Here is an 11,428-nt window from a genome sequence, read left to right on the forward strand (position 1 = left end):
TTTATTTATTTATTTATTATTATTTATTATTTATTTATTTATTTATTATTATTTATTATTACATTTGTTTATATATAAATTTATCATTTTTTAAATTATTATTATTTATTTATTTATTATTTTTTATTCATTTATTATTTACTTAATTATTTTTTTTATTATTATTAATTTAATTATTTATTATTTATTTATTTTATTTATTATTTATTTATTTATTATTTATTTATTTATTTATTTATTATTTATCTATTTACTATTTATCTATATAAATTTATTTTTTATTTCTAAACTTATTATCTATTATTTATCATTTATTTATTCATTTATTATTTATTATTTATCTATTTATTATTTATCTATTATTTATATGTTAGTTATTATACATTTATTGTATATAAATTTATTATTTTTTCATTATTATATTTATCTATTATTCATTTATTTATTTATTTTTTATTTATTTATTTATTTACTTATTTATGTTTTGTTTATTTATTATTTATTTATTTATTTATGTTTATTTATTATTTATTTATTTATAAAATTATTATTTATTTATTTATTATTTATTTGTTTATTTATTTACATTTTATTTATTTATTATTATTCATTTATAGATTTATTTATTTATTTATCTATTTATTATTTATATATATAATTATTATTTATTTATTTATTTACTTATCTATTATTTATTTATTATTTATTTATGTATTATTTATTTACTTGTTATTTATTTATTTATTTATTATTTATTTTCATTTTTTGAGCTATTTTTTTTATTTTTTCTATTTATTAATTTAGTTTTATTTTTCTATTTATTTGTAATCATTATTTACGTATTCGTTTTTATTTATTAATTTTTATATTTATATACACTCATTGGTTTTTATTTATTTATTTGTACTTATTCTTATTATTTTTATTTATAGATTTTTATTTACTAATTTTTATTTATGTTTATTTTTATATTTATTTATTTATTTAGTATGTTTATTTTTTTATCTATTTATTCGTTTATTTTATATATTTGTCTATTCATTTTTATTTTATTTATATATTTTATATATTTCATTATTTTTATTTATTGATTTATTTTATTTATATATTTATTCATTTTTTTTATTCATTTTTTATTTTTAGATTTATATATTTTTTATTCATTTATTTATTAATTATTATCCTTATTTATTTATTTATTTATTATTTATTTATTGTTTATTTATTTTATTTATTCATTTATTTTTATCTATTCTTATTTATTGATTTTCATCTATTTATTTATATTTATCTATATAGGTATTTGTTTATATTTAATTATTTATTTTCATTTATTTATTTATTTCTTTATCTTTATTTATACATTTTTCTTTATTTATTTTTATTTTATTCATCTACCAATTTTATTTTTTTATCTACTTTTATTTATTTTTATTTTTTTTATTTATCTATTTGTATTTATTTATTCATTTATTATTTTATTCATTTAAGTTATTTCTATTTGTTTTTTATGTATATATGCATTTCTATTTATCTATTTATTTATTTATTTGTATTTATTCCTAATTTCACTTTTATTATTATTTTATTATTAATAATATTTCTTCGTTATTCTTATTTTATTTTATTTTTATTTTCATATATAACATATATATTTTGAAATTTTATTATTATTATATGTTACTAATGGTTTTTTATTTTGATAATTTTATAATTATTTTCATTTTCGGTTATTATTTGTATTATTAAATTTCATTATTATCATTTTACTAGTTGTTGTATATCAATATATTTTTATATTTTTTATTTCATTATTAATTTTTATTATTTTTTATTATATTTTTATTTATAACTATGTATATCAGGTTTATTTTTATTAATATTATTTCTTTTATACTACATTTCTATAATTTTTATTTTTATTTTTTAATTTTTATTTTCATTGATATTATTTCTATTTTTTTAACCTATATTCTTAAAGTAAACCATCTTTTAAACATATTAAATTAAAAGTAATTGCTGCCTCAGCTGCAGTAATATTATGTAGGTCTATTTTCATAATTATGATTTTCTCATTGTTGCTTAAACTATTGAACAACGCACCGAAGGTTGGCATTTGTAAAATAGGTAGTTATGAAAATCTCGTTTAATTTTATTCAATGACACCAAAGGTTGTAGTTAAACATTCGTGTATAACCCGTAGAGTTCTTCAAAGGTTAATTTTTCTGACTATTCCTTGACACTTCTTAAACAGGCTAGTAGAGCGCCTATGAAGGTCATTTTCACATTCAGGGTCAAGATCAGTTCACATATTTATATATCAGCCTTTTTATATATACCATGACATCAAAACCTCTCTCTCTCTCTCTCTCTCTCTCTCTCTCTCTCTCTCTCTCTCGTGATACTTTTCAATCTTTTCCCTTCTACTCTGGTGTCACATGGTATTGCGACATCAATGAATGATGCATTCCTCTTAATGTTGTTAATCAAAGTTACTTCTGGTCTATTGGCACATATCACCTTTTGTGTATAAATACCGCAGTCCCCGAGGATATTTGCTTTATCGTTTTCTATCACTAATCTCCTCCCCATTTACACTCAACTCGTCATATTTCATAGTTCTCAAAGAGGGAAAGCGGTCTTTTGAATTATTTTGACATTTTAACATAGCTAAATTATGGTGTCTGGTGCCACATAAATCAGGAAAACAGAAGGAAATGTTTAGATTTTTATTGATTTCCAAGAAATATTTCGGTATGTGACGTCATATTTGTATGACCTCATCATTCGTTTAGCAAATTTCTATCTCAATTAGAATTAATATCAAGCAGTGATTTCTTTGAAGAATTACAATTACAGTTACCTTAAGAATGTGTAATGAATAACATTTCAATTAAATTTCAATTACTACAAGACTGACTTCATCACACAGCCGCCCAGGTGTAAAGGGGGCGTGGCCTAGGCAGGCAAGAGATGGCGACAAAACTTTTTCTTTCGCTCCAGATGCAACCACCTCACTTATGCCCACCTTTGTTATGACCAGCATGCACCTGTGTAAGAGACTCTCCTGCCACGTCCACGAGGGGGCTATAAAGAACCACGCCAGTAACAAACATCAGGAGACTTCTCGTACAGATGTTCAACATATATAGAGTGGGGATGACGTTACCTCTCTCTCTAGATACCTTCGTTCTTGGAGGACTGTGGGATTGGTCTAGAAGTATGTAAGGAAGGGCGGGGGCCCTGGGACTGTGAAAATTTAGGAAGAAGCTTAAAATCATGTCCTAGCAGGACGGTATAACCTCCATAGTACATAACTTAGAGCGGTGAGGTCGGGTGACTCTCGACCAGACAGTAGGCAAGAACATCTTAACGTGGTTGGGGCTTTCGTTTGTGACGAATTGGTGTCTGTTAACCCGAGCTCTGTAAGGAATCTCATCCTCTCGAATGGTGGATATCAGCTCACCAGTGTCATCGAAAGCTCGGACATGGTGGGCGCGCTGGAGGCCCTACTAGAGCTGAAGGATGGATTCGTCCCCGTCATTGTAATGGCAGTAACCGCGGCTGCTTTCTCGGGACATCTCGACCAGGAAGCGGTGTGCCCATGCACTTTGCACGATTCGCAGAAACCCTCGCTAAAGTCGTTTTTGGGTCCATCTTCTGTAGTACTTTTGTCATGGGAATCGTGGCTACTACGAATAGTAGTGGGGACAGTGAGTCGCCCTGGAAGATCCCTCTTATAATTTTAACCTCTGCTAGTCTTATTCCAGAGCTTGTAAGTGTTGTATTCCAGTTGCGCATTGTATTTTTGAGGAAGCTGATAGCGCTTTCCTCTGCCCCATATATTTTCAGGCATTCTATTAACCATGTGTGTGGTATCATGTCGAAGGCTTTCTTGTAGTCGATCCTTGCCATACTCAGGTTGGTTTTCCTTCTCTTACTATTCCTCATTGCCCTTTTCTCTATCAGGAGCTGGTCTTCTGTGCTCCTAAACTTCCTTCTGCAGCCTTTCTGTTGGCGGGGGATGGTGTTTGTATCCTCTAGGTAGCTGTATCAACTTTCACATTATTTATCATTTATTATTTATTATATATTATTTATTATTTATTTATTATTTATTATTTATTATGTATTAATTATTTATTTATTATTTATTTATTTATTTATTTATTTATTTATTATTTTATACAATTACTTATTTTTTTTTTTTATTATTTACTTATTTATTTTATTATATATATGAATTTTATTTTATTTGTTATTTCTGTTTTTGTTATTTATTTATTTAAAATTTATTCATTTGTTATTCATTTATTAAATATTTTTATTATATTAGTAAAATTATTATTTATAATTTTTTTATGTATTTTATCTGTTATTATTTATTTATTTATTATCTATTTTTAATTACTCGTATTTATTTATTCATTATTTATTTATTATTTTAATTATTTGATTATTTATTTATTATTATTAATTTATATATTTATTATTATTATTTATTTATTTATTATTATTTATTTATTTATTTATTATTATTTTCTTTATATATATTTTTTATTTTTTTTTTTTATCATTTTTCTATTTATTATTTTTTATTGCTTATTTATTTATTACTTACTTATTTAACATTTATTTATTTTATTTACTATTTATTTATGAATTTCTTTTTTATTTATTTTTAAATTTATAATCTTTTTTATTGTTTTTATCATTTATCGTTTTATTATTTCTATTTATTTATTATTTATTTATTATTATTTATTTATTTATTATTCAAATATTTATTATTTATTGTTATTTTTTATTTATTATTATTTATTTATTTTAATTATTATTTTATTGTTTATTTTCATTTATTGTATTTACTATATAGTTTATTTTTATTATTATTATTTATTTATTTATTATTTATCTATTTATTTATTTATTTATTTATTTTATTATTTAAATTTTTATTTTTATAAATTTATTTATGTATTTTATAAATTGTTTATTTATAATCAAAAATTATTTATTTATTCATTTATAAATTTAGTTATTTCCTTATTTATTATTTATTTATTAATTTTATATATTTATCTTTTATTTATCATTTTTTTATTTATTAAATTTATTGTTTTCATTTTATAAATTTATTATTTATTTATATTTTCTTTATTTTTATTAATTTTTTATGTATTTATCTGTTTATTTATTTATTTATTTATTATCTTTATTTATTTAATTACTTTCGTTATTTATTTATTCCATTATTTATTTATTATTTAATTATTTTATATTTATTTATTATTATTTATTTATATTTATTTATTTAATTATTTACTTTATTTATTTTTATTATTTATTTTTTATTTATTTTTATTTATATATCTATATTTTTTTATTTATCATTTTTTTCTATTTATTATTTTTATTGCTTATTTATGATTACTTACTTATTTAACATTTATTTATTTATTTTATTTACTATTTATTTATGAATTTCTTTTTATTTATAAATTTATAATCTCTTTATAAATTTTATCATTTATTCTTTTTATTATCATATTATTTATTATTTATTTATTTATTATTTATTTATTTATTATTCAAATATTTATTATTTATTGTTATTTATTTTTATTTATTATTATTTATTTAATTATTATTTATTGTTTATTCATTTATTTATTTCTTACTACTATATTTATTTATTTATTTATTATTTTTATTTATTATTTATCTATTTATTTATTTATTTATTTATTTATTTATTTATTTATTAATTTATAAATTTATTATGTATTTATAATTTTGTTATTATAAATTAAATTTTTATTTATTCATTTAATAAATTATTATTTCCATTTATTATTATTTTTATTATTTATTTATTTCCTTTTATTTATTTTTATTTATTTATTATTTATTATTTATTTATTATTTATACTTATTTAATTTTTTTTATTTATTTTATTTATATATTTTTATCATTTATTTATTTATTTTTTTATCTATTATTTATTAATGTTAATTATTATATTTATTCATTTATTACTTACTTTAATTATTATTTATATTTATATAGTTATCATTTATATTATAAACTTAAACTTATTTTTTTATTCTTTATTTTATTTTATTAATGATTAATTTATTTATTCATTTGATTTTACTATTTAGAATTTTTTATTTATTTATTTATTTAATTAATTATTTATATTATTTATTATTTATTTTTTTATTTATTTACTAAAATTTTATTTATTACTTTATTTCATTTATTATATTTATTATTTATATTTATTTATTTATTATTTGCATTTATTTATTTATTTAATTTTATTTTGTTTATTATTTATTTATTTATTAATTATTTAAGCTTATTTATTTATTTATTTATTTAAATCTTAATTCATTATTATTTATTTATTTATTTTTTAATCTATTTATTTATTTATTTATATTTATTTATTTATTTTATTAATTATTTAATTTCCTTTATTTTTTCTTTATTTTATATTTATTATTTGTTTTATTATTTACTTTATTTTCATTTATTTATTTATTACTTTCTTTATTTATTTTATTTTTGCCCTATTATTTTATTTATTATTAATTTATTTAATTTATTATTTTTTCATTTATCTATTATTTATCAATTATTTATTTAATTTATTATTTTTAATTTATTTTTATTTTATTTCTTTACATTTATTATCTTTATTTATTTAAAATTTATTGTTCATATTTAATTTCTTATTTATTTTTATTTTATTTATTTCTTTTATAAACGTATTTATTTTTAATTTCAATTTACCTTTTAAATTTTAATTATTTGGTTTTAATTTATTATTAATTAATTTTTTTATTATTTATTTACATTTAAATTTCTTATTTATTTATTTGGTTTATTTTTTCATTATTTTAATTTATTTATCTATTTATTATTTAATTCATTTATTAATTATTTATTTAATTTTTAATTTATTTATTAATTTATTTTAATTTATTAATTTTTACTTTTATTTATTTGTTATTTACATTTTTATTGTTTTTTATTTATTTATTTAAATTCGTGAAAAATTTATTATTTATTTATTTAATTTATTTACTTGTTTTTTTAAATTTAATTATTTTTATTTCATAATTTATTTATTTATTTATCTTTAATTTATTTTTTAAATTATTTAATTTATTTATAAAGTTTAATTTCAATTTATTTATTTTATTTTTTATTTAATTTATTTGTCTTGTTTATTAAATTTAAACCTTTACTTATTTTTTATTTATTATTTTATATTTATTAGTAATTTATTTATTTATGGTTTTTTTATTTTTTAATTTATTTATTTTTTCATTTCATTTTTATTTATTTGTCTTATTTTGTATAATTTTATTTATTTTAATATTTTATTTATATTATAAACTTATTATTTATTTAAATTAATATTTATTTCATTTAATTTATTATTGTTTATTGCTTTACTATTTATTAATTTATTTATTATATATTTTATTTTATTTAATAATTTTTTTTATTTATTTTTAATTTTTCAATATTTTATTTATTTATTTCAACTTTTATTATTTTATTTATAATTAATTTATTTTTTATTTTTCATTTAATTTATTTGTTATTATTTATCCTATTTAATTTTTTGTTTATTATTTATTTATTTTTTATTAATTAATTTAAATTTACTTTATTTCCTTAATTTTATTGTTTATCATTTTGTTTATATTTATTATTTATTTATTTTATCATTTATTTATTTATTATTTTTATTTCTTTATTTTTTATCTATTTTTTTTTTATTTTATTATTTTAATTTATATATATTATTTTATTTATTTTTTATTTATTTTAATTTATTTTATTTATTTTTTTTTAATTAAATTTTTATCCTTTAAATTTATCTAAATTTATTGTTTAGAAATAAATTTCTTATTATTTTCAATTTAATTTATTTGGTTTATAAACTTATTATTTTATTTATTCATGTAATTATGAATTTTTATTATATTTGGTTTATTTCTTATTAAATTTAACTTTTTTTATTTAGTTAATTTTCTTATTTATTTTCTGTTATTAATTTATTTGTTTATTTTTCTTTATTTATTTATTAATCTTATTTAAATTTATTTATTCCTTTAATTTATTATTTTTTTACTTTTTTAATTTATTATTAATTTATATTAATTTAATTTCATTTACTTTTATTATTTGTAATTTATTTTTTTTTTTATTGTTTCTTTATTTATTATTTAGGTCATATTTATTATTTTATTTATTTATTATTTATTTTTAAATTTATATTTATTTATTTAAATTTAATTAATTTAATTTAATTTTTTTATTATTTTTAATTTATTTTTCTTTTATTTAATTTGTTTAAACTTATTTATTTTATTTATTATTTTTTATAATTTATTTAATTATTTATTTGTATTTTTTTTATTTTTATTTTTAATTTAATTTTTTATTTATTTTATTTATTTCATTAAATATATAGTTTTTATTTGATTATTTATTTATCTTTATTCTTTTAATTTATTATTTATATATTTATTTTTATTTTAATTATAAACTTTAATTTATTTTATTTTATTTTTTAATTTAATTAATTTTAATTCACAAATTTATTATTTATTGTTTTACTATTTACTTAAATTATTATTTATTATTTTTATGTTTATTTGTTTATATTTTATTTATTTATTTATTACTTATTTATTTCTTTACTATTTTTTTTAATTTATTTTTACTTTTTGATTTAATTTATTTATTATTTATTTATATATTATTCCCATTTATTTATTTATTTTTAAATTATTAATTTTACTTCTTATAAATTTATAAACTTTATTCTTTATTATTTCATTTTCAATTTATTATTTATTTTTCAATTTATTTAAATTTATTTAATTTAAATTTATTGATTTTTTATTTAGATATTTAATTTAAATTTATAAATTACTTTATTTATTTTTAAACTTTATTTTTATCTATTTATTTAATTTAGTTTATTATTTATTTATTTATTTATTCATTTATTTTAGTTTTTTTTTTAATATTTTATTTAATTTATTTATTTATTTAATTTAATTTTTATTTGATTATTTATATTTTTAATTTTAATTTTATGAACTTATTATTTATTTATAAATTAATATTTTATTCATAAATTTATTTATTTATTGCTTTCGTTTATTCATTTATTTATTATATATTTATTTATTTATAATTTAATTTAATTTATTTTATTATTTATTTAATTTATTTTTTATTTTTATTTATTTATTAAACATTAATTAATTTATTTATAAAGTATAATTATTTTTATTTCATTAATTTATTTAAATTATTTATCTATTTTATTTATTATTTATTATTGTTTATTTAATTTTTTAATTTAAATTTAACTTAAATTTCTTTATTTTTTTTACCATTGTTTATTTATTAAAGTTAATTTATTTATTCATTTTATTTTATTTATTAAATTTTTAGAAATTTAATTTTTTAACCTTTTTTTGATTTATTTCTTATTTAAATTTAATATATAATTTTTTAATTTAATTTATTAATTTATTTATTTATTATTTTTTTGATAAATTTATATCATTGATTTAGAAAATTTTATTTTGTTCATATATAATTTCTTATTTTATTTTCAATTTTTTATTTATTTGTTTATTAAACTTATTATTTATTTATTTCATTAATTTAATTTATCTTTTATATTTAATTTTTTATTTGTTTATTTTTATTTATTTAATGTTTAATTTTTCTTAATTTATTTATTTATTATTTAATTTCCTTTTATTATTTATTTGTTTTATTTTTTATTTATTTATTTATTACTATTTATTAATTTATTCATTTTTTTATATTTTAATTATTTTTTTTAATTTAAATTTATTAATTCATTTATTAATTCAGTTTAAAACCTGTTATTTATTTGTTATTATTTTTTATTGTTCTTTTATTTAATTCTTATTCATAAGATTTATTATTTAATTTATTTATTATTATTTTTAAAATTTATTATTTTAAAATTTATAAATTATTGTTTATTTATTTATATTATTTTATTTATTGTCTAATTATTAATTTGTTACCTTTATTTATTATTTAATTTATTTTGTTTATTATTTAACAATAAGTTCTGGTATTTAATTTATTGATCATTTAATTTTTTATTTATTTTAATTTAATTCATTTAAATTTTTAACATATATTTTTTTTATTATTTAATATTTATTTATCTTTTATTATATTTCTTTATTTATTTTATGTTTTTATTTTTTATACACTTATTTATGTTTTAGTTTAAAATTTAATTTTTAATTCTAAATAATATTTATTTATTGGTTTTTTTACTTTTTTAATTTTTTAATTATTTATTTATTTAGTTATATGCTTAATTGTGTTATAAATTTATTTATTTATATATTAACTTATTTATTTCTATTACTATTTTATTATTTTTTTATTTATTTTTTATTATTTATTTTATATATAAATTCAATTATTTATTATAAATTACTAATTTTTAACTTTAATTAAATTTATTAACTTATTTCATTTATTATTCTCATTTTATATTATATTTTTCCATTTATTTATTATTTATTTATTTATTTAATTTTATTTAATTCATAGATATATTAATTTTAAATTTATTTAATTACTTATTTATTTTAACTGTTATTATCTATTTATTTATTTAGTTTTTATTTAATTTATTTATTTAATTTAATCATTTATTTATTTTTTTTATTTTTTTAATAATATTTAATTATTTTATATATATTTATTTATTTATTTTTATTTATTTTAGTTATTATTTATCTTTTTATTTATTAGTTATTTAAATTTTATCATTTTATGTATTAAATTTCATTTAGTATTAAATTTATTATTTATTTATTTATCTTAATTTCACCATTTATTTATTAATTTATTGTATTTATATTATTTTTAAATTGAATTTTTTAATTATTAATTTAGTTTATTTAGTTATTGATTGATTTATTTTTTATTTATTATTTATTTATTTACTATTTATTTATCTATTTATTTATCTAATTATAATTTATATATTATATTGATCTACTTTGTATTATCATTTATTTATTTTTTATTTTGCATTTATTTGTATTAATTATTTATGTATTCGTTTTTATTTATTTATTTTATATATTTTATAGTATCATTGATTTTTATTAAATAATTTTTTATTTATTCTTATTATTTTTCTTTATTAATTTTTTTGTTTAATATATTATTTTTTATATTTATTAATTAATTTATTTTTTTATTTATTTATTCGTTATTTTTTTTTTATATTTGTTTTTTATTCATTTTTATCAATTATTTATCTTTATGTATTTAATTAATTTTTATTTTTATTTATTTTATTTATATATTTACTCATTTATA

This window comes from Macrobrachium nipponense, chromosome 30 (assembly GCF_015104395.2).
Source record: "Macrobrachium nipponense isolate FS-2020 chromosome 30, ASM1510439v2, whole genome shotgun sequence".
Taxonomy (NCBI): Eukaryota; Metazoa; Arthropoda; class Malacostraca; order Decapoda; family Palaemonidae; genus Macrobrachium; species Macrobrachium nipponense.